The 21485-nt window shown below is 49.2% G+C and overlaps 1 pseudogene; it reads left to right on the top strand.

The window, feature by feature from the left end:
* Positions 1-19946: 19946 nt before the first annotated feature.
* Positions 19947-20660, top strand: LOC100614787 (dnaJ homolog subfamily B member 6-like; annotated as a pseudogene).
* The last annotated feature ends 825 nt before the right edge of the window (positions 20661-21485 follow it).

The raw sequence follows: 21485 nt of genomic DNA, 5'->3' as shown, positions 1-21485 counted from the left end.
GGACCTGGGAAGCTGGGGGTTGGGGCAATTGTAAAGGCACAGGGACCCTCCTGGGCTACTTCAGGAAATCCTAACAGATGTGCCTCTCTCCGTGAGGTAGGCTGTCTCAAAAAACACCCACAACAATCCTTCCGATCCTGCAAGCCTTGACGCAGTATGACTTTGCCACTCCTCGTATAAATCCATGGACCCCACGGCCCTCCTGCAGGGCCCTGGCTGGCCCAGTGACTTGCTTTAGTCAACGGAACGCAGTGGAAGTGACAGTGTGTGACTGTCAGGCATTGGCAAGAAAAGGTTTTGTCTTGTTGGAACCCAGCTGCCCTGCTGTTAAGAAACAGTCTTGGCCCAGCACAGAGCCACTGTCATCCCAGCACTTTGGGAGGCTAAGGCGGGCAGATCACTTGAGCCCAGGAATTCGAGACCAGCCTGGGCAACATGGTGAAACCCCGTCTCTGTAACAAAATACAAAAAAAATAGCTGGGCATGGTGGTGTGCACCTGTAATCCCAGCTACTTCAGAGACTGAGGTGGTAGAATCACCTGAGCCAGGGAAGTCGAGGCTGCAGTGAGCCGAGATTGCACCACTGTACTCCAGCCTGGGCGACAGAGTGAGACCTTGTCTCAAAAAAAAAAAAAAAAAAAAGTCTGTCCCATGAAAATGACTGAGAGGCCGCTCCATGGAGGAGACCTGGGGGCCTCCCACTGCTGCCAGCATGCTGCCCACCTGAAGGAGGCTGGCTTGGACCTTCTGGCTGAGGTGCCATCTGACTGCAACCTGTAAGTGGCCCAGGCAAGAACGTGCAGCAAAACCACCCACATGAGCCCAGGCCAGATGGCAGACTTACGGGCAAATAAACGGCTGTTGTTTTAAGTCACTAGGTCTTAGGGGCTGGGGGTTGTTACCTGCAAGGTCATTCAAAATCTTGCTAAAGCTGACTCCTTTAGCCCAACTGTAATGTGTTATTATACTAACCCCCTTTCTCCATCTTACCAGAAACTTGTCTATCATCCTAGCTTGGCATGAGCCAGGGCCCCAGGGAGGGGTGGAGATAAATGTCCCATCTCCGGAATGGGGTGAGAGAAGAACGAAATGAGCTCAACCCAGCACACTGAATTACCAGAAGTAATTCAACCTACCAGTTTTATTTCTAAGTATTGAGCGAGAACCTGAAATACCTTCCACATTGTTTTGGATTCATCAGAAGTACAAAGATATATCTCATAGCATATCTGCCATCAGGAAACTTAGGTTCCAGAAGAGGAGTTAAGACTCATAAACCACTGGGCTCAGTGGCTCATATCTGTAATCTCAGTGCTTCGGGAGGCCAAGGTGGGAGGATCACTTGAGGCCGAAAATTTGAGACCAGCCTGGGCAACATAGTGAGACCCCATCTCTAAAAAAAATTTTTTTAAATTAGCCGGGCATGGTGGTGTAGTCTCAGCTACTTGGGGTGCTGAGGGGGGAGGATCGCTTGGACCCAGGAGTTTGAAGCTGCAGCTAGCTATGATTGATTACACCATTGCACTCTAGCATGCTCAACAGAACAACACCCTGCCTAAAAAAGAAAAAAAAAAAAGACTCAGAACCTAAAAATGACAGGCAACTCAAGATCATTATGTGTGTGAAATGACTCTGAATGCTATGAGCTCAGAGAAAAATCCTGGAGCTGTCGGGGAGGACGGAAGTTAGAGGTGTGGCTTGAACGAGATGTTGAGGACGAGGAAGATTGATTGAAATGAGAAACATTATTTTTAGGTCCCCTGAGTGTATGTATGAAGACATAAATAAGCTTGCTGAGGAGAGAAACAGCGGGAATGCTGAGAGAATTTCCAAGGGCAGCAAACACACCAGCCCAACCAGATGAAGAAGGGTCTCCCAAGCCATTGCTCTCACTCAGTGCTGTCCTGAGAGCTCGTTGGGATGTTTCAATGACAGTAAGGGCCCACACCATCAAAGCGTTCTTGGCGTTGCATTACGTAAAACTCTGCAGGAAGACAGTACCTCTAGGAATGCACCTGTCATCAAAGCAGGGCCCACCCAGTTAGGAAACAAGGCCGGGCTGGTCCAGAAGGACGTGGCTGACTATTGCACTCACCAGGAAAGAAGGTGCACACTTCTTTGCATTTGTGGTTACACTGTGGTTCAGCAATGATTATTCCACCAACTAAGCCACTTCCTAAATCACAGTTCCACGTATGGCATAAAGGGCGGCTTCACGTGCCCTGGCTAATGTCTGGAATATTCACAGAGCCACACACTGCCCCTGGGGAATGCCAGTGTCATGAAGTCTCTCTGGGAAGGGTCGGCCACGCCTCTCCAGCTTCCCTCTTCCCTCCCTTTGGGGGATGCCACCCTTCCTGCCAGGCTGCCTCCTGGCCTCTCCATGTCACTTCAGCCATGCCAGGGCACTGATCTCATGGGAAGGCTGCAACTCCTCCATCCCACAGAAATGACAGTCACACCCACCAACTGCCTCAACTTGGAGAAGCTATTTTAAGACCACACCTACCCTAAGGGAAGTTAAACAGCCAGTATATTTGCTCCCAATTTACCCATGGAGAAACTGAATCAAGATCTGACTTACCAGGGCAATCTCAACAATTCAGTGACTCATTGAGGTCAGAATTCCATAAAGCCTAACCAGAGCCTGTGTGCCCTCAGACACGTCACCCTCTATGCTGTGTCGTGGAGGTAGGACCTGCCTGGTTCCAGCAGTTTTGCCCACAGCTCTGCTGTAGATCCCGCCTCTCAGACTCTATTATGTTTCGGTCATTAAATCTGTAATCCTGAATCCCACACAGACTTGCAAGTCAAGGAATTCAGGCTGAGAAGGGTTCTCTCTGCTTATGAGAGAAACACTCCCATGAAATGTGCATCTGTGTGTGTCTGTCCATTCGGATGCAATCAATGGCAGTAAATTCTTTGTATTGTGATAAGAATCCCTAGCAAAGAATCAACAAGTTGAGACCTTAAGTCTTAATGCAGATGCAATCTGTAAGGGTATTTTTTTTTTTTTTTTTTTGAGATGGAGTCTCGCTTTGTCACCCAGGCTGGAGTGCAGTGGCAGGATCTCGGCTCACTGCAACCGCCGCCTCCCGGGTTCAAGCGATTCTCCTGCCTCAGCCTCCCAAGTAGCTGGAATTACAGGCGTGCACCACCAGCCCTGCTAATTTTTGTATGTTTAGTAGAGACGGGGTTTCACCATGTTGTTTAGGCTGGTCTCAAACTCCTGAGCTCGTGATCCCTCCGCCTCGGCCTCCCAAAATGTTGGGATTACAGGAGTGAGCCACCGCACCTGGCCTGTAAGGGGATTCTTATTCATCCCCCAAACGGAGGCCAGCTAGGCCAGGCACCTGTTCTGTTGAACTCTGAGATGCCTCTTCTGTTTGATTCTATTTGACGCTTACCTGTGCTAGGAAAGTGCCCAGAAGTGAGAAGCCTCTGGGTTGACTTCCTTCCTCCAGGAGGGAAAGGGACTAAGTTTATGAAGCAGCCACGCTGGGAAGGCCACTATACAGCTTCCCATATGTTACACATGTTCATCACCCTCAGAGATTGCCCCACTGGCATATGTGGACAAGTCAACGCTCAGAAAGGTTACCTCGACGCGTCACACATAGGTGAGGCCAGGGGTGGCCTCGTACCTGCACTTGGCAGGCTGCAGGAGGTGCTGCTCGCTGGCCCTGCCTGAGGCCTTCCCGGCTGCCTCCCGCCCCTCCTGTCCTGGACCCCAGCTAGCCGCGCGCCCGCCTCCACCACCTCGGCCCCCCTTTCTGGGGCACTCACGTCTCTATCGGCCAGATCTCCCACATCTTTCCAGGCCCAAGCCTCCCCCGCGCTGACGCTCACAAACCCCGCGGTCAGACCCTCTTCAAGGACCCCCTACAGCTGCCCCTCTCTCAGGGTCCTTCGGGTGACCATGTAGTCACTGTAGCTGCACATCCCGTGCGCCCGGGATCGCACCCAGCAGGTCCTCGCTGGGGGGTCCATGAGTGTCCCCACCCCGCCGCCCCGCCCCTGGGCGCCGGGGACTCGGCTCAGACGCGCAGAGGGAAGGCAGGGCGGCTGCAGAGAGCAGAGCCGAAGAGGAATCGAAAGCTTCAGAAACGCGGTGTGACCAGCGCCCTCCTGGACAAACCTCCCCGGTCCCCGCGCCATCGCCGCGGCCACAAGCAGCGCCGCGGGTCGCCCCGCCCAGACCTCCGCGCCCCCAGCTCTGGCTCCGTCCTCTTCCCCAAGGAGCTGCTAATCACGCCCCGGGGACGTCGGCCTCCGGGGGAGGGGAGGACCCTAGGCCTGCGCCCGACTGCTGGGAGGCGCCCCGCCCTCCCTCCTCCTGCTCGCCCCTCTCCGCTTCTCTCCCTTTTCTTCTCCTCCCCACTCAGCTCCGTTTTCTCTCCACACCCAGTCCCTTGTCCCCTCTTCGCTCACTCCACCCCACTTTCCTTCTTCCCTACCCAGTGGGTCCCTCTCCCCCTTTCCTCTCCCCTACAACCTCCCTCTCCACTCCTACCGGCCCTCTCCCCTCCCCCACCCCGTCCCCTCTGCCCCGCCTCCCCATTCGGGTCACCGCGTCCCAGTCCCCTCTTCTCCCCTCCTCCGCCCCTCCCTCCTTCTCCTCTCCCCTCTCCTGTCCCACTCCGTCCTCCCCCCTCCTCCGCACCCCGCCCGTCCCCTGGTCCCCGCCCCGCAGTGTCCTGGCGCCGGCGTAACCGCTCGTCCCACCTCCCTCCCAGCCAATCGCTCCCCTCCTCCGCTCGGGGACGCTCCCCCGGGGAATCCTGTGGCTGGAGATGCTCGGTCGAGTCCCTGGTATGTGGTCACCGTGCGGGGGCCGCTGCGGGTGCGGAATCCAGACCCGGGGGTGTAGCAACCTCACAACTCCCTGTGCAGAAGAAACCAGAAGATCGGGGCGCGGGTCCAGGGTGGTCCGCACAGCCGTGGTTTAGCCGAGGGCGGCGCGCTACACTTAGTCTCTTGTGCAGTGCTTTCTGGCCACAGCAGCTTCCCTAGAAGTGACCCCACTTGGGTCAGAACCCCCCAGCTGGGCCGCTGATATTTCCCCCTTTCGCAGAGGGAGCAGCGCGCGTCGGGAGACGCAGTGACTCGCCAGGGTCAGACCCAGAGCTTCTTCCCCACGCAAGGCCGAGGGCAGGGTGAGCACAGGGGCGTTCTCCGTCTGCCCCGGCTCGGGTGTACTGGCCTGGACGCCTCTGTGCAGGTTCCATGGTGTAGAGAGACGGCTCGAGTGCAGGCGGAGTTTAAGGGAAGGGGGTTTTGACTGCGGGAGCCGACAGAAAGGACTAAATCCAAAAGGTCCTCTTGGACCGGAACCTTCTGCTACAAGCCTGACCAATAAAAGGGGACTCTGCATCTTTTTAAGCCCAAAATAGAAAAGCCTTGGGAGCTAGAATGGCAGAAACCCCAGACCGACGGCGCTGGAAGCGCGCAGCTCGGTGCATTCCCCGGCCGCGCTGCCCTGCAGGGCCGCGCACGTTCCAGCGCTCAGGGACGGTGCCGCAGGACACACCCCAAACACAGAGCACAGACGAAGTAAAAATGAGCCGGCTGCACCAGGGACCACGCTGCCCCTAGCTGGCTCTGCCCCAGCCTCTCTGAACAGCAGGCCCCTGCGTCGAAGCCCGAGGGTCTTCGCATTTGCTGCTGTGGCTTCTCCCGGATACCCACCCCCTTCAGATCTTACAGAAGGGCCTTCTTCCAAACCAGGCCTTCCCTGTTCCCTGGCAACTGGTTTTAAAATCACAGCACCCCTACTCCTGCAATTCACAGTCCCTCCTCAGTCCCTTCACTGCTTAGTTTTTTTTTCCTTAGCCCTTGCCGCAGTCAAACTCGAATGCGTTTGTGAATCACCTGAGGACCTTCCTACAACACAGATGCGAATTCACTTGGTCGAGGGTGGGTCCCCAAGTTTCTAACGCGTGTCCGTGATATTCTGCTGCTCCCCACCTGCCTGCGGATCTGCGAGGACCTTTGACTTACAAAGGGTCCAACATGCAGATAATACAAAAGTTTATTTTTCCTATGTATTTTGGTTTACCATCCCCCGAACTTGAATGTGAGTTCCACCAGGATAGAGCTCTGGTCTGTTTTGTTTGCTGCTATATTCTCGGTACCTGGAACAGGCCTGGCACATAGTAGGAGCAGTATGTTATTTCCAGAAGGAAGCAGTGAATGAAATACAAACCAGAAAAGACAGCAGAGGTGATAAACCTAACATTATACAAAGTGAAAGTCAAGGGGCAAATTATGAACGAAACAAAGGTTTTACACTCATTTTTAAAAGGGAGAAATAACAGTCACAAGCCCTTAGGTCCTAAAGTAAAAACTGTCTCCCCAAAAAAGAAAAATTGCAAATACTACATTGATTTTAGAAAGGTTAACTCCCATCTTGGTCACATCTCAGAAGCAAAAAGTGACGTAAAAGACTTGAATAAAGAAATTAATGGCCAGGCGTGGTGGCTCATGCCTGTAATCCCAGCACTTTGGGAGGCCGAGGTGGGCGGATCACTTGACGTTAGGAGTTTGAGACCAGCCTGGGCAACATGGGGTAACCCTGTCTCCACTAAAAACGTAAAAATTAGCCGGGTGTGGTATCAGGCACCTGTAATACCAGCTACTCAGGAGGCTGTGGCAAGAGAATCAGTTGAACCTGGGAGGCAGAGGTTGCAGTGAACTGAGATTGTGCCACTTCACTCCAGCCTGGGCAACAGAGTGAGACTCTGTCAAAAAAAAAAAGAATAAACAGGACCTGTGTATTTACTAGTTTACTGTTGTAAAATATGCATAACATAAAATTTACCATGTTAACCATTTTAAGTGTGCCGTTCAGTGGCATTAAGTACATCCACATTATTGTACAACCATCACCACTGTCCATCTCCAGGACTTTTTCATCTTCCCAAACTCTATACCGATTAAACAATAACTCCCCTTCTCCTTCCCTCCAACCCGTGGTAATCACTATTATACTTTCTGTCTTTGAATTAGACTACTTTAGGTACCTCATATAAGTGGAATCACATACTGCTTATCCTTTTGTGACTGGCTTATTTTACTTAGTATGATGTCTTCAAGGTTCATCCATGTTGTAGCATGTATCTGAATTTCATTCCTTTTTTTTTTTTTTTTTTTTTTGAGACAGAGTCTCGCTCTGTCAACCAGGCTGGAGTGCAATGGTGCGATCTCGGCTCACTGCAACCTCCGCCTCCATGGTTCAAGCAATTCTTCTGCCTCAGCCTCCCAAGTAGCTGGAATTACAGGTACCTGCCATCATGCCCGGCTAATTTTTGCATTTTTGTAGAGACGGGGGTTTCACCAAGTGGGCCAGGCCGGTCTTGAACTCCTGACCTCAGGTTATCCGCCCACCTTGGCCTCCCAAAATGCTGGGATTACAGGTGTGAGCCACTGATCCTGGCCTCATTCCTTTTTTATAGCTGAATAATAACCCATTGTATGTATACACATTTGTTTCTCCATGCATCTGTTGATATACACTTGGGCTTCCTCTACCTTTTGGCTATTGTGACTAATGCTGCTATAAGCATGGGTGTACAAACAGCTATTTAAGTTTCTGCTTTCAGTTTTTTTGGGAATATACCCAGAAACCCAGAAGTGAAACTGCTGGATCATATGTTTCATTTTTTGAGGAACTCGCATACCGTTTTCTGCAGCGGCTGCACCATGTGAACTAAGGTTAAAATGAATGTTTCGCCGTTGCTGGACTAGTTGTCCTAGGGTTTTTTCTAGCTCTGCTGGCCTGTGGTTAGAGAAATGTGAGGATGAACAACAGGGAAGGGAAGTGGATTGGAAGGACACGAGCAGTCTTCCAGCTCAGATGCTGGGAGTGGTGGTGGTGAGGGTGGGGGAAGGGTGTTTATGAAGTCATAATCCAGTTACGGACCTCAGGACATTTGGGCTGGGAGAGGTAGACCTAGGCCAGTTTGGAGTACTAGGCAATGGGGGAGTGGGGGGTCCCTGCACCGCAAAGAGGCCTGAGAAAGAAGAACCTCACATGTATCAGGGAGTCCCAGAGAAAATGGTGCAAGGAGCAATGCCCAGTGGCCAGCCGTCCTCAATGTCATGGCCCCAGAGGCCAGAACAGTAGAGAAATTCAAGGTGCGGAGACCGGCTCCCTCACATGGGCAACCTGGCCCACTGGCTCTTACCATTCATATGTCTGTGAACATGGCCTTATTTGGAAATAGTATCGTAGCAGATCCGATTATGTAAAGACGAGGTCCTTTTGGATTAGAGTGGGCCTCGTAAGACAAGGGGGTTGGGGCGCAGAGACACACACCTGCCCTGTGGGCAGGTGAGGAAACTGGAGCAAATGCCAGCTCCCTGAACAGAACAGAGTGAGCCTGACAGTTGGGCATCTGTCCAAACCACACGAGCAGGCCCGGCAGGAACAGTACCTGTCCAGTGGACAAGCGGCCCATGCAATCAGGACAGCCGGGAAGAGGCTGATGCTTTCAGCCACGCTTCATCTCCTTGCCCTCATTTGGGCAGAGGTAAAGAAAGAGCACTACTGGCTGCACATGGTGGCTCACGCCTGTAATCCCAGCACTTTGGGAGGCTGAGGCAGGCGGATCACTTGAAGTCAGGAGACCAGCCTGGCCAACATGATGAATTCTCATCTCTAACAAAAATACAAAAATTACCCGGGCGTGGTGGCACATGCCTGTAATCACAGCTCGGGGGACTGAGGCAGGAGAACTGCTTGAACCCAGGAGGCAGAGGTTGCACTGAGCCGAGATCTTGCCACTGCACTCCAGCCTGGACGACAGAGCGAGACTGTCTCACATACATACATACATGCAAAAAATATTTTAAAAATAAAAAAGAAAGTGCACTGCCTAGCATCACTTTGGCAGACTCATCTCCACAACCTGTGATCATCCTGTTCGGTTGTTATGATTTGGACTAGGTGGGCCCATGGCTCAAAGGGTGGGAGTGTGACCCACGCTAGCCCATCAGGATACCACGAAGCCCCGGACACAGCAGTGGGGTGAGGCATGAGCATGGGCCTTGTGTAAGCAGGAGTAGACTCCTAGTGGAAGGGTTGCTGCGGACTTTGGGGGAGACTGTTTCTTCTGGGATTGTCTTCTGTAAGCCAGATGCAACCAGGGTGGGCAGAGAATAATCGTAGCCACCTCACAGTGAGATCCCTCCTGAGAATGAAGCAGGACATGCTCTCTACCAAGGACAGTAAAGCCACTCCACTCTACTCCAGACATTGCAAGCAGATAGACTCCCTGTTCCTCCTTTAAGCCAGAGGTTCTCTGACACTCTCAACTAGAGCTGCCCTCAAACACCTGTTGTGAGTTGAATCGGGTCCCCCCAGAAGATATGTCCAAGTCCTAAGCCCAGGTATCTGTGAACAGGGCCTTATTTGGAAACAGGATCTTAGCAGATCCGATTATGTAAAGATGACGTCCTGTTGGATTAGAGTGGGCCTCATAAGACAAGGGGGTTGGGGCGCACAGACACGCACTGGGGAGGATGCCACATGAAAACAGAGGCGGAGATGGGGGTGACGTGTCTACAGGCCCAGGAACACCAGGGATTGCCAGCAACTACCAGAAGCTGGGAGAAAGCCATGGAATTCCCCTCAGATTCTCTCAGAACCCCCAGAAAAAACCAACCCTCCTGACACCTGATCCTGGCCTTCCACCTTCCAGAACTGTGGGGGGAAAAAGGCATGTTGTTTCCATCTGCTTTGTGGTACTTTGTTACGGCAGCCCCAGGAGACTAATGCAACACCTCACGGATGTGCTGAGCATGGCGACATCTCCCACCTCTTCCTTCCAGGAAACACGCCCAAGAGGCCTTTATGAAGGGGGAACTGTGGTCTGCCATATTTACCTGAAGATGCAGTTTGGGCAGCTGTTTCATTAACATGCGGGGCCTCTGGGCTCTCCTGCCCGACTCTTCGCCAGTAGCTATGCTAAAAGCAATCTTAGAGTAGGCCCTCCTGATATCTGGCCTGGATTGCTGTAAATCATCTGCCTTCTGATTCTCTCTTGACCCATCCTCCACACCGCCTCTGTTTCCCAAATGGATTTTTATCATTCCTCGGATGAAACCTCTCTATTGATTACCTACGTTCTATAAGAAAATTCCAAGCTCTTCAACATGTCATTCAAAGGTCTGAAGAGTCTCATCTCTACTTCTCTGTGTCTTGTCTGCCCACACTTCTCTGCCACATGCCCTGTAATTTGATGATATTAAATTTTTTGATTGTAGGCTGGGGGCGGTGGCTCACGCCTGTAATCCCAGCACTTTGGGAGGCTGAGGCGGGTGGATCACTTGAGGTTAGGAGTTCAAGATCAGCCTGGCCAACATGGTGAAACCCCGTCTCTACTAAAAATACAAAAATTAGCCAGGCATGGTGGCAGGCGCCTGTAATCCCAGCTACTGGGGATGCTGAGGCAGGAGAATTGCTTGAACCCAGGAAGCAGAGGTTGCAGTGAGCCAAGATCGTGTCACTGCACTCTAGCCTGGGCGACAAAGCAAGAATCTGTCTCTAAATAAATAAATAAATAAATAGACTGTAAATGTTCCACACACTTTCACAGCTCCATGTTTTTGCAAATGCAGTTCTATGCAAAATGTTCTGCCTGCTAGTTGGCTCACACAGGATTCAGTCTAGCCCCCTTCACCTACCTGCCCTCCCATATATAGAAGAAGCGGGAAAAGTGAAATCCTCTCTTTCCTGGCTCCCTTGCTTCCTAGGATAGCCACATGACCCAGTTCCGGCTAGTGGGATATAAGCAGAAATCCACAGGAAGGTTCCTGCTTTCCTGATAAAAGGGGAAATCATAGCTGGCCTCCCCCTTTCTCCTTTCAGTGTGGACACGATGCCTGGAGCTGCTGCAGCCAACCTGCAGCCATGTCTCAGAGGACAAGAGAATTTTAGAAACCTTAGTCCCAACACCACTGAGCCAATGTACCACCTTTAGTGCCTACCTCTGGGCTTATTATATGAGAAAATAACCTTCTATTTGTTTAAACCTTACTAGTCATGTGTTCTATGACTTGCTGCTGAATGCATTTCTAATCAATACACTGGTACTGTTCATCTTTCTAGATCTTTCCAGGTAGCTTGTTGCTTCCTATGAGAAGTATTCCCAAACTTCCTGGTCAGACTATGACTTCCTCCTGGAAGCATCCATGACACTGTGTACTTACCTGGGTTGCAGTACACATCACGCTGTAACTAATTGCTTACTTCCTGCATAGGCTGTGAGCTCTGATATTATTCTTTGTATAGAATAATATCATGCATGCTGGGACCTAGCAGAGTGGCTCACACAGAGCAGCGGCTCCTAAAATGCGTCGCAAGTGAAGAATTCCATTTCCAGGAGGATATCATGCTATATTATAACCTCTGGCTAGGCTTCTCACCCTTTGAAATCTACAATGGCTGACTAAACTTGCTAACTCATTTCTATAGGCAGAATGTGCTCTGCAAGCCAATCTATCCCCCAGATATTTGTCGAGGTCTCAGGCACAAGCTGCTATGGTATGCTCTGTACAGGATAAAAAAAGAAAGAGAATATTTTAATATGGAAGTTAATGTTTCCCTTGCATGTCTTTAATAACATAGCCAAGGGTGGCTAGGCGTGGTGGCTCATTCCTATAATCCCAGCACTTTGGGAGGTCGAGGTGGGTGGATCACTTGAGGTCAGGATTTCAAGGCCAGCCTGGCCAACATGGTGAAACCCATTCTCCACTAAAAATAAAAAAGTTAGCCAGGAGTGGTGACACATACCTGTAGTCCCAGCTATGTGGGAGGCTGAGGCAGAAGAATCTCTTGAACTTGGGTGGAGATTGCAGTCAGCTGAGATCACGCCACTGCACTCCAGCCTGGGTGACAGAGTGAGACTCCTTCTCAAAAACAAACAAACAAACAAACGAAACATAGCCATGGGTGTGGAAGCAAGATATATTTGTAATATTTACCTAGAATGGTACTTCTCAATCCTGGCTATGTTAGAATGACATGGGAGCTTTAAAAACTACAAATGCCCAGGTCCTATTTTCAGAGAGTCTGATTCAGCTGGTCTGGTCCCCTCTCCCTAACCCCTAATCTTATTTTTTAAAGCTTCCTAGGTGATTGTAACATGTAACCAGGGTGTGCACCCCTGATTTAAAAGAAGGATAAGTGTGGACTGGGAAGATTTCTTGGAGGATGTGACCTATGGGTCTTGAAGTACAGGGGACATTTGGACAACAGGGAGAAGAGGTATTTGAGGAATGAGGATTGCTGAGTGAGGAGAGGCAGGAATAAAGCTTCAGTGTGGCTGTCAGCCAATCAGCCACACTGGGGGATTTTAAAATTTCTACTAAAAATTGAAAAATAAAAAAATAAATTAGGCAGGCTTGGTGGCATGCATCTGTAGTCCTGGTTGTTTGGGAAACTAAGGTGGGAGGATCACTTGAGCCCGAGAGGTTGAAGCTGCAGTCAGCCCTGATGACGACACTACACTCCAGCCCAGGTGACAGATTAAAACCCTGTCTCGAAAAAATTAAAACTAAAAATAAGTTCCAGCGGGCAGACAGCAGAAGGAGACGATCTCAGGAGGCAGCAGAGGCAGCGGACAGTTGGGGAAACAGCCCCAGCCCCGGGCTCAGGAGACCTGCACTTCCGCCCTGATTTCATCCCCACTCCACTGTGTACCCTTGTGCATGGCATCCGCGGGGTCTGTCACTTCCCTACCTGCAAACCAGATGCTTCCTGCCTCCCGTGATCTTCCCGGTCTGATTTTTCACATTTGTGTTCTGAACACCAGGCCAGGCCTGCGTGAGTCAGGACAAAAGTTAGATGGCTGCCTCCCCTGTCCCGCCTGCCCCTTCCCCCACAGCCGCTACACCTATGGAATTGGCAACCTCGCTGCACTGTGCAATGCAGAGCGGGAGGCAGAGGAGGGAAGTTGTTGGGAAATGGCATGAAAGACACCGGGCGAGCAGTCAGCACTGTGCGAAGGAGGAGCTGTGCCGGACCCAGGGCCCCACTGCCAGGCCAGTGCGGTGAGGGGGGCTGCCCCTTGCCCAGGATGGCCTTGCACTGAGTGCAGCCACCTTGCTCCCCACAGCCAGGACTGACTGACACCAGGAGGCAAGGCCCTCGCCTCAAGGTGTGACATCACAGCTCTGCGGTGTGGCTTATGTTCCAGAACCGTCCCCGGTGGATTAAGCCAAACATAAGCTTTACTTGAGACCTCATCTTTGCTGGGCCCAGCTCTTCCCCGTATCTGTCCGCTTACCTCTCTCCAGTACAGCTTTTCCTGCACAGCGCTCGTTCAATTAACCACATTCATGTTTGTCTCAGGTTCTGTTTCTCAAGACTTGATCTAAGACACCATGCTTTCAATAAATAAAAGAAAATGCCACGGACAGATAAAACGTGTATGGGAGGCGACCATAAAACAGGGGCTAAAGGAAACTCCCAGATTCATTTTAGAAAAAGAAGAAAAGAGAGTTACAAGAGTCTGATTGTGGGGGAGGGAAGCAGAGAAAGAGCAGCTTCCTGTTTGTGTCTGGAGTGCAGCACACTGAGCAGTGTTTTGCCTGGTTTATTTCCAAAGTATTGCAGGGCAGCTGAGAGCTTCCACAGTAAGGATCAACCCATCTTTCTGACCAGCCCCGGTCAATGAATTACCTGACTCATGCAAGTCAGTAGACTCCACCTGTTTTTTGTTTTTCGGTTTTCGTTGTCTTTTTTAAACAGAGTCTTGCTCTGTCACTCAGGTTGGAATGCAATGGAGTGATCTTGGCTCACTGAAACCTCCGCCTCCCGGGTTCAGGTGATTCTCCTGCCTCAGCCTCCTGAGTAGCTGGGATTACAGGCACGTACCACCATGCCCAGCTAATTTTTGTATTTTTAGTAGAGATGGGGTTTCACCATGTTGCCCAGGCTGGTCTCAAACTCCTGGCCTCAAGTGATCTGCCCGTCTCGGCCTCCCAAAGTGCTGGGATTACAGGCGTGAGACACCGTGCCCAGCCAGTAGATCCTTTATGATGTACCTCACTTAAAAGCTACATTTTAAACGGAATAGTCAAACTCCAATAATGACTGTGGTCTTTTTCCTTTTAGAGACCAGACTGATCTACTAATAGTGTAATTCAAAGATGGCTACAAAGGCCAAAACTAGCCAAACCCTCCTGGCCCACTGTGACCACTAAGGTTCCACCTACAAGGACCTAGTGAAAGTCTAATAAAAAGCTGCCTGGCTGGGTGCAGTGGCTCACACCTGTATGTAATCCCAGCACTTTGGGAGGCAGAGGCGGGTGGATCACTTGAGTCCAGGAGTTCGAAACCAGCCTGGGCAATATGGCAAAACTCTGTCTCTACAAAAAAATACGAAAATTAGCTGGGCACAATCACACACAACTGTAGTCCCAGCTACTCAGGAGACTGAGGTAGGGAGGATCGGTTGAGCTGGGAGGTGGAGGTTGCAATGAGCTGAGATCTTGCCATTGCACTCCAGCCTGGGCTATAGAGTGAGACGCTATCTCAAAAAAAAAAAAAAAAAAAAAAAAAGATAACAGCACTGGGGTCGTCACCAGATCAGAAAGCCAGGAAGAGGGTGCTGCCCAGACCCAGGGTGCCTGGCACTGGCACCCAGCCCCAAGCTCAGCCCAAGCACCTCCTGCCTCTCAGGGCTGGCTGGAGTTTGCTCCCTGATGGGAGACCTGGATTACCCAACCGTCCTCAGACCATATAATACCTAAGCACTTGAGGCACTTCTGACTATTGTCAGCTGAGTCTTGGCTCAAGTTTTGTCAACAAAACGGATTAATTTATAACTAAGGTTAAAAACTCTTAAGTGAAAGTTAACTGATTCTGCCCATTTTCAGGGGAGAATGAGAGACACCTCAGAAGCAACTATGGTGGCTACTGGAGGGTCACATGAGGGATCATGTGGGGACAAGCCCAGATGGTGGACTCTTAGGGACAATTGTTTATAAAATGAGCCAAGCATGGTGGCTCACCCCTATAATCCCACCACTCTGGGAGGCCGAGGCAGGAGGATCACTTAAGACCAGGAGTCCAAGACCAGCTTGGGAACATGGCAAAATCCCGCCTCTACAAAAAATACAACAAAATTGGTGGGGCATAGTGGCACATGCCTATAGTCCCAGCTGCTCGGGAGGCTGAGGTGGGAGATCACTTGGGCGCAGGAGGTCAAGGCTATGGTGAGCGGTGATCACACGACTGTATTTCAGCCTGAGCAACAGAGTAAGACCCTGTCTCAAAAAAAATAAACATAGAAATAAAATGAGTGTGCATCTTACTAAGGTGAATGTGTTTAGAGAACAATCATAACTGACATTCACTGAGCACCTGCTGCTTCTGGACACTGCCCCATACTTTACACGTATCAGCTCAGTTAATCCTCACAATAAACAGATACTATTATCATCCCCCTCCCTTTTTATTGTGGTAAAATCTACATTACATTTGCCATCTTAACCATTTGTAAGTGTACAGTCCAGTGCCAATTAAATGCACACAAATTGTTGTGCAATCATCACCACCATCCACCTCCGGAATGGTTTCATCTTGCAAAACCATAATGCTATGCCCATTAAGCAATCATTCCCTCCTCCCCTTCCCCAGCCTCTGGCAACTCCATCTACTTTCTGTCTCTATGAACTTGACTCCTCTATGTACCTCATATAAGTGGAATCACACAGTACTTTCTTTTTGTGTCTGGTTTATTTCACTTAGCATATTGTCCTCAAGCTTCACCTGTGTTGTGTGTAGCATGTGTCCAAATTTCATTTCTTTTTAAAGCTAGATAATATTCCCTTGTACATTCAGCCGCCATTGTTTATCCGTTCATCCTTTGATGGGCACTTGAGTTGCTTCCACCTTTCGGCTATTCTGAATAGTGCTGCTGTGAACACAGGTGGGCAAGCATCCCTTCCAGCCCCTGCTTTCACTTCTTTGGGGGTAGCCAGAAGTGCAACTGCTGATATTATTTACAGAAGAAGAAGAAATCAGGTGCAGGAGATTAGGCGACTTGTCTAAGTCTGTGTGACTAAGTGTCAGAACCAGGATTCCTCCTGAGCAGACTGGCTCCAAGCTCCTGGCTCCGGACCACCGTGCTCACTGCCTCTCACCTGTGCCTCTCACTTTCTGAGATGACCGCACCTGGAAGGTTACAAAAAGTGGCCATGCTGACCAGCAGAGGGCATGCCTCAGCCTCTCACGGGGTCCCCCATCTTCTCCGCCCTCCACATCTGTGGCTTGCAGAGACCACTAACTGACATGATGAAATGTCCTTTAGAAGGGCCGGGTGTGGTGGCTCACGCCTGTCATCCAAGCACTTTGGGAGGCCGAGGTGGGTGGATCACTTGAGGCCAAGAGTTCAAGACCAGCCTAGCCAACATGGTGAAACCTCATCTCTACTAAAAAAAAAAAAAAAAAAAAAATACAAAAATTAGCCAGGCATGGTGGCGCATGCCTGTAGTCCCAGCTAATCAGGAGGCTGAGGCAAGAGAATCACTTGAACCTGGGAAGTGGAGGTTGCCGTGAGCCAAGATCATGCCACTGTACTCCAGCCAGGGCAACAGAGCGAGACTCCGTCTTGAAAAAAGAAGGGAAATGTCCTTTAGAGACTGGATATTCCACTTCTCTCCACGCAGCTGTAAAACAGAAGTTGGTTCACTCCCTCCCCTGCCAAACCTGTCATTGTGTCCCACTGCTCTTAGAGATCAAAATCTCTGAGATTATTATGGTCCACCCTGGTGTGATCCTGCTGCTTCTCCACCCCATCTTTGCTTCTCCCTGACATTCATATGTTTCCATCAGATCCCACCTTCTTCCTATCCTCAGCCATGTGATCATAGGCTGACTAATGGCCACCCAAAGATATCAGGGCCTAATCCCTGGAACTTGTAAATATTAAAGTGGTGCAAAAGTCATTGCAGTTTTTGTCATTACTTTCAATGGCAAAAACCTCAATGACTTTTGCACCAACCTCATACTACCTAATAAGGAGAAAGGGCCTTTGCAGGTGTGATTAGGGTAAGGATTTTGAGATGAGGTGCTTGTCCTGGATTAGCTGGGAGGGCCCTAAATGCCACCACAAGTGTCCCATAAGAGAGAAGCAGAGGGAGATCAGACACACAGAGGAAAAGGCTACGTGAAGACCAAGGCTGAGGTCACAGTGATGCAGCTACAAGCTGTGAACTCCTGCAACCACAATGGCTACCTCAGGGCCTCTGCACTGCATACTTGCCAGTCTCTACCTCTGCAAGGCTGGCTTCTTCCTGTCTTCAGACCTCAGCACAAGTTTAGGTCTTACCCCCTTAGAGAGACCTTTTCCGCCTTCCAGACCTCCCTAGCAAGCCCCCATCACGCTCTATGACCCCACCCTATTTATTTTCTTCCTACCCTATCACTACTATTATTTATTTCCTTCTATCTTATTTGTGTCTTACTATAAATAGGCGTTTCTAATTTGACATAAATATAAATAAATATAATAAATAAATAAAGGTTTATATTAGATCTTATTTTTTTGCCTTCTGCTTTAATCCATCAGAGCAGGGACTTTCTCTGCCTTCTTTGATGCTGAAACCCCAGTGCCTGGAACACTGCTGTGTTTGCTAAGGATACCACAACAAAGTACCACACAGACTGGATGACTTCAACCATAAAAATTTAACTTCTCAAAGTTCAAGAGGCTAGAAGTCCATGGCCGGGGGCGGTGGCTTACATCTGTAATCCTAGCACCTTGGGAGCCTGAGGCGGCAGATCACTTGAAGCCAAGAGTTCCAGATCAGCCTGGCCAACATGGTGAAACCCTATCTTTACTAAAAATACAAAAACAATGGCCCGGCTCAGTGGCTCACACCTGTAATCCCAGCACTTTGGGAGGCCAAGATGGGGCGGATCTCTTGAGGTCAGGAGTTCGAGACCAGCCTGGCCAACATGATGAAACTCCGTCTTTACTAAAAATACAAAAAAGAGGCCAGGTGTGGTGGCTCACTCCTGTAATCCTAGCACTTTGGGAGGCCGAGACAGGTGGATCACGAGGTCAGGAGATCGAAACCATCCTGGCTAACACGGTGAAACCCCATCTCTACTAAAAATACAAAAAATTAGCTGGGCTTGGTGGCAGGCGCCTGTAGTCCCAGCTACTCGGGAGGCTGAGGCAGGAGAATGGCGTGAACCCGGGAGGCGGAGCTTGCAGTGAGACGAGATTGCACCACTGCACTCCAGCCTGGGTGACAGAGTGAGACTCCGTCTCAAAAAAAAAAAAAAAAAAAAAAAAAAAAAATGGTGGTGCATGCCTGTAGTCCCAGCTACTCAGGAGGCTGAGGCAGGAGAATTGCTTGAACCCGGGAGACAGACGTTGCAGTGAGCTGAGATCACACCACTGCACTCCAGCCTGGGCCACAGAGCGAGATTCTGTCTTAAAAAAAAAAAAAAAAAATTACCAGGGCATGATGGTGGGCACGTGTAATCCCAGCTACTTGCCAGGCTGAGGCAGAAAAATCACTTGAACGCAGGAGGCGAAGACTGCAGTGAGCTGAGACCACGCCACTTCACTCCAGCCTGGGCAACAGAGGGAGACTCCATCTCTAAATAAATAAATAAATAAATAAAAGAAGTCCAAGAGCAAGGTATCAGTGGATTTGCTTTCTTCTGCGGCCTCTCCCCTTGGCTTGCAGAGAAGCAGCTTTCTGGCCGTGTCCTCTCGTGGCCTCAGTTCATGTGCATCTGTGGTGTCTCTTTCTGAGCGTCCTAATCTCTTCTCGTAAGGACATCAGTCAGATTGGATTAAGGACCAGGGTAACCACTTCCTTCTAACTTAATCACCTCTTTAAAGGACCTGTCTCCAAATATAATCCCAGAGCTTCAACAATGGTGAATTTGGGGAGGGCGCGATCCAGCCCCTAATAACCACCTCACATATGTTAATCCTGGGCATGCAGCAACCATGCTGTTAGGTGAATGGTAATGCTATGATCACACCAACAGAAACATAAATGAAAGAGGGAAGTTGGAAAGCCGCAAAAGAAAAACTCAAATGGACAGAAAACATAAAAATATGTCCAATCTCATTAGACTCAAAGAAAATACATATTAAGGCAACAATGAGATACTATCACTTGCCTAACAAAATGGCTGAGATTTAAAAGAATGGACAATAGTTGCCTGTAGGAGTGCAGACGTGGAACACACCTTCTGCAAAACAACTTGGCATGAAGCACAAAGTACAGAGTTCCATGGGATGGGCAGTCTCCCTTAAAGAAGTGACCTGAAGGTAATTCTTAGTCAAGTGAAGAGAGAGAGAGGAACAAATGAGGCAGAAAGAAGAGTCTGATTACGTCTGGAAGCCACACAGTACAGTGCCTTCAAAGAGGTAGGAGAGTCCTATTCAATATAGTACTGGAAGTCCTAGCCAGGGCAATCAGGCAAGAGAAATAGATCAAAGGCATCTAAATTGAAAAACAGAAAGTCAAATTGTCCCTGTTTGCAGATGACATGATCTTATGCCTAGACAAATCTAAAGACTCCACCAAAAATCTTAGATTTGATAAATGAATTTAATATAGTTGCAGGATGCAAAATCAATATACAAAAATCAGTGGCATTTCTGGCTGGGCTTGGTGGCCCATGCCTATAATCCTGGCATGATTGGGATGCCAAGCTGGGAAGACCGCTTGAGGCCAGGAGTCTGAGACCAGGCTGGACAATATAGGAAGACCCCATCTCATTTTTTTCAAAATTAAAATTTCAGAAATGAGGCAAAGGAAAGCACGAGGAGCCGCTGCCGCCACCAGCACAGCAGTGCCTGGAGCCGGGAAGAGATCCGGGCCGCCACCCCTGCATCCCACCACCAGCCGCCTGCATCCTGCCACCAGCCGCCTCTGTCCTCGGACCAATTCCAACAATCTCTTAAAACACGGTGGATGACTAGGAAGTTCTCGGTGTGCAGAGTCATGCCTCACCGGAGGATGTTAAAAAGGCGTATCAGAAACTGGACCTGAAGTGGCACCCAGATCAATAAAGAAGAAGCAGACAGAAAACTCAAACAAGTAGCAGAGGTGTTATGAAGGGCTGTCAGATGCTAAGAAACGGGACATCTATGACAAATGTGGCAAAGAAGGATGAACTGGTGGAGGGGGAGGTGGAAGTCATTTTGATGGTCCATTTGATTTTGGCTTCACATTCCGTAACCCAGATGATGTCTTCAGGGAATTTTTTGGTGAAAGGGACCCATTTTCATTTGACTTCTTTTGACGACTTTTTTGGGAATTGAAGGGGTCCCTGAAGAAGCAGACGCCGAGGGATGGGGTCGTTTTTCTCCACATTCAGTGTATTTCCATCTTTCGGAAATGAATTTTCTTCTTTTGATACAGGATTTACTTCATTTGGGTCACTAGGTCAGGGAGACCTCACTTCATTCTCTTCTACATCATTTGGTGGTAGTGGGATGAGCAACTTCAAATCGATATCAACTTCTACTAAAATGGTTAATGACAGAAAAATCACTACGTTTCCTAAGGCCTCCCCAGCCATGCGGAACTGTGAGTCAATTAAACCTCTTTCCTTTATAAATTACACAGTCTCAAGCATTTCTTCATAGCAGTATGAAAATGAACGAATACACTCTCCTTTCTTTTTCACTTCCCCTTTATCCCTCACAACTCCCGCTACTGCCCCCTCCCAATGAACAGGGATTCTCACACAGGTCCTACGGCAGGACCCATGCTTACCAGGCCTCTGGCTCTTTCTCCCAGCTCCAGAATCCCTAGGTCTCATTTTGGAAACAAATTTATGTCTAGCTATTAATAGATAATATTTCATAGCATTACCTCTTTTATGTAATATATTTGCACTTAAATTTGACTTCGAGAGACTGCAAAGAGAATTGTCGAGAATGGTCAAGAAAGGGTAGAAGTTGAAGAAAACGGCCAGTTAAAGCCCTTAACAGTAAGTGGTAAGGAACAGCTGCTGCGCTTGGGTAACAAGTAATTCAATGCATGCTCTTAACAGAAATGTTAAACTGTAGCAAGCATCATTTGAGGATTAACAGGAACTTTTTTTTTTGAAGACTTCAAATGAACTCCACTTTCAGTATAATTATACCTAATCTAAAGAATTTATAAACAACTCATCAGAACCTCTATTTGTCATAGACTTTTGAGTTTATTGTTGGGACAACATAAAAGGACCATTTTTTTGTCTTTAAAATTATTGTAAATCTCTGTATGCTCTTTGCTTTTTTATTAAATGTACTCCAAGGTGACCCTGACTTTAGTGTAGGAGAAGATTGCACACTAACACCAGCATGGATCTGCTTTTCCATTGTGTCTGAAATGTGAGCCACGTAGTGTCGGTCTGTTGTGAAGTTAACATTGCCAGGACAAATCTTCTACAGAAATAATTTCAATTTTTTTTCAGTATTTAGTAGTGAAAGATATTAATGCATTAATGG

This window comes from Pan troglodytes, chromosome 7 (genome assembly GCF_028858775.2).
Source record: "Pan troglodytes isolate AG18354 chromosome 7, NHGRI_mPanTro3-v2.0_pri, whole genome shotgun sequence".
Classification (NCBI taxonomy): domain Eukaryota; kingdom Metazoa; phylum Chordata; class Mammalia; order Primates; family Hominidae; genus Pan; species Pan troglodytes.
This window is presented reverse-complemented; position numbering and strand designations above follow the sequence as displayed.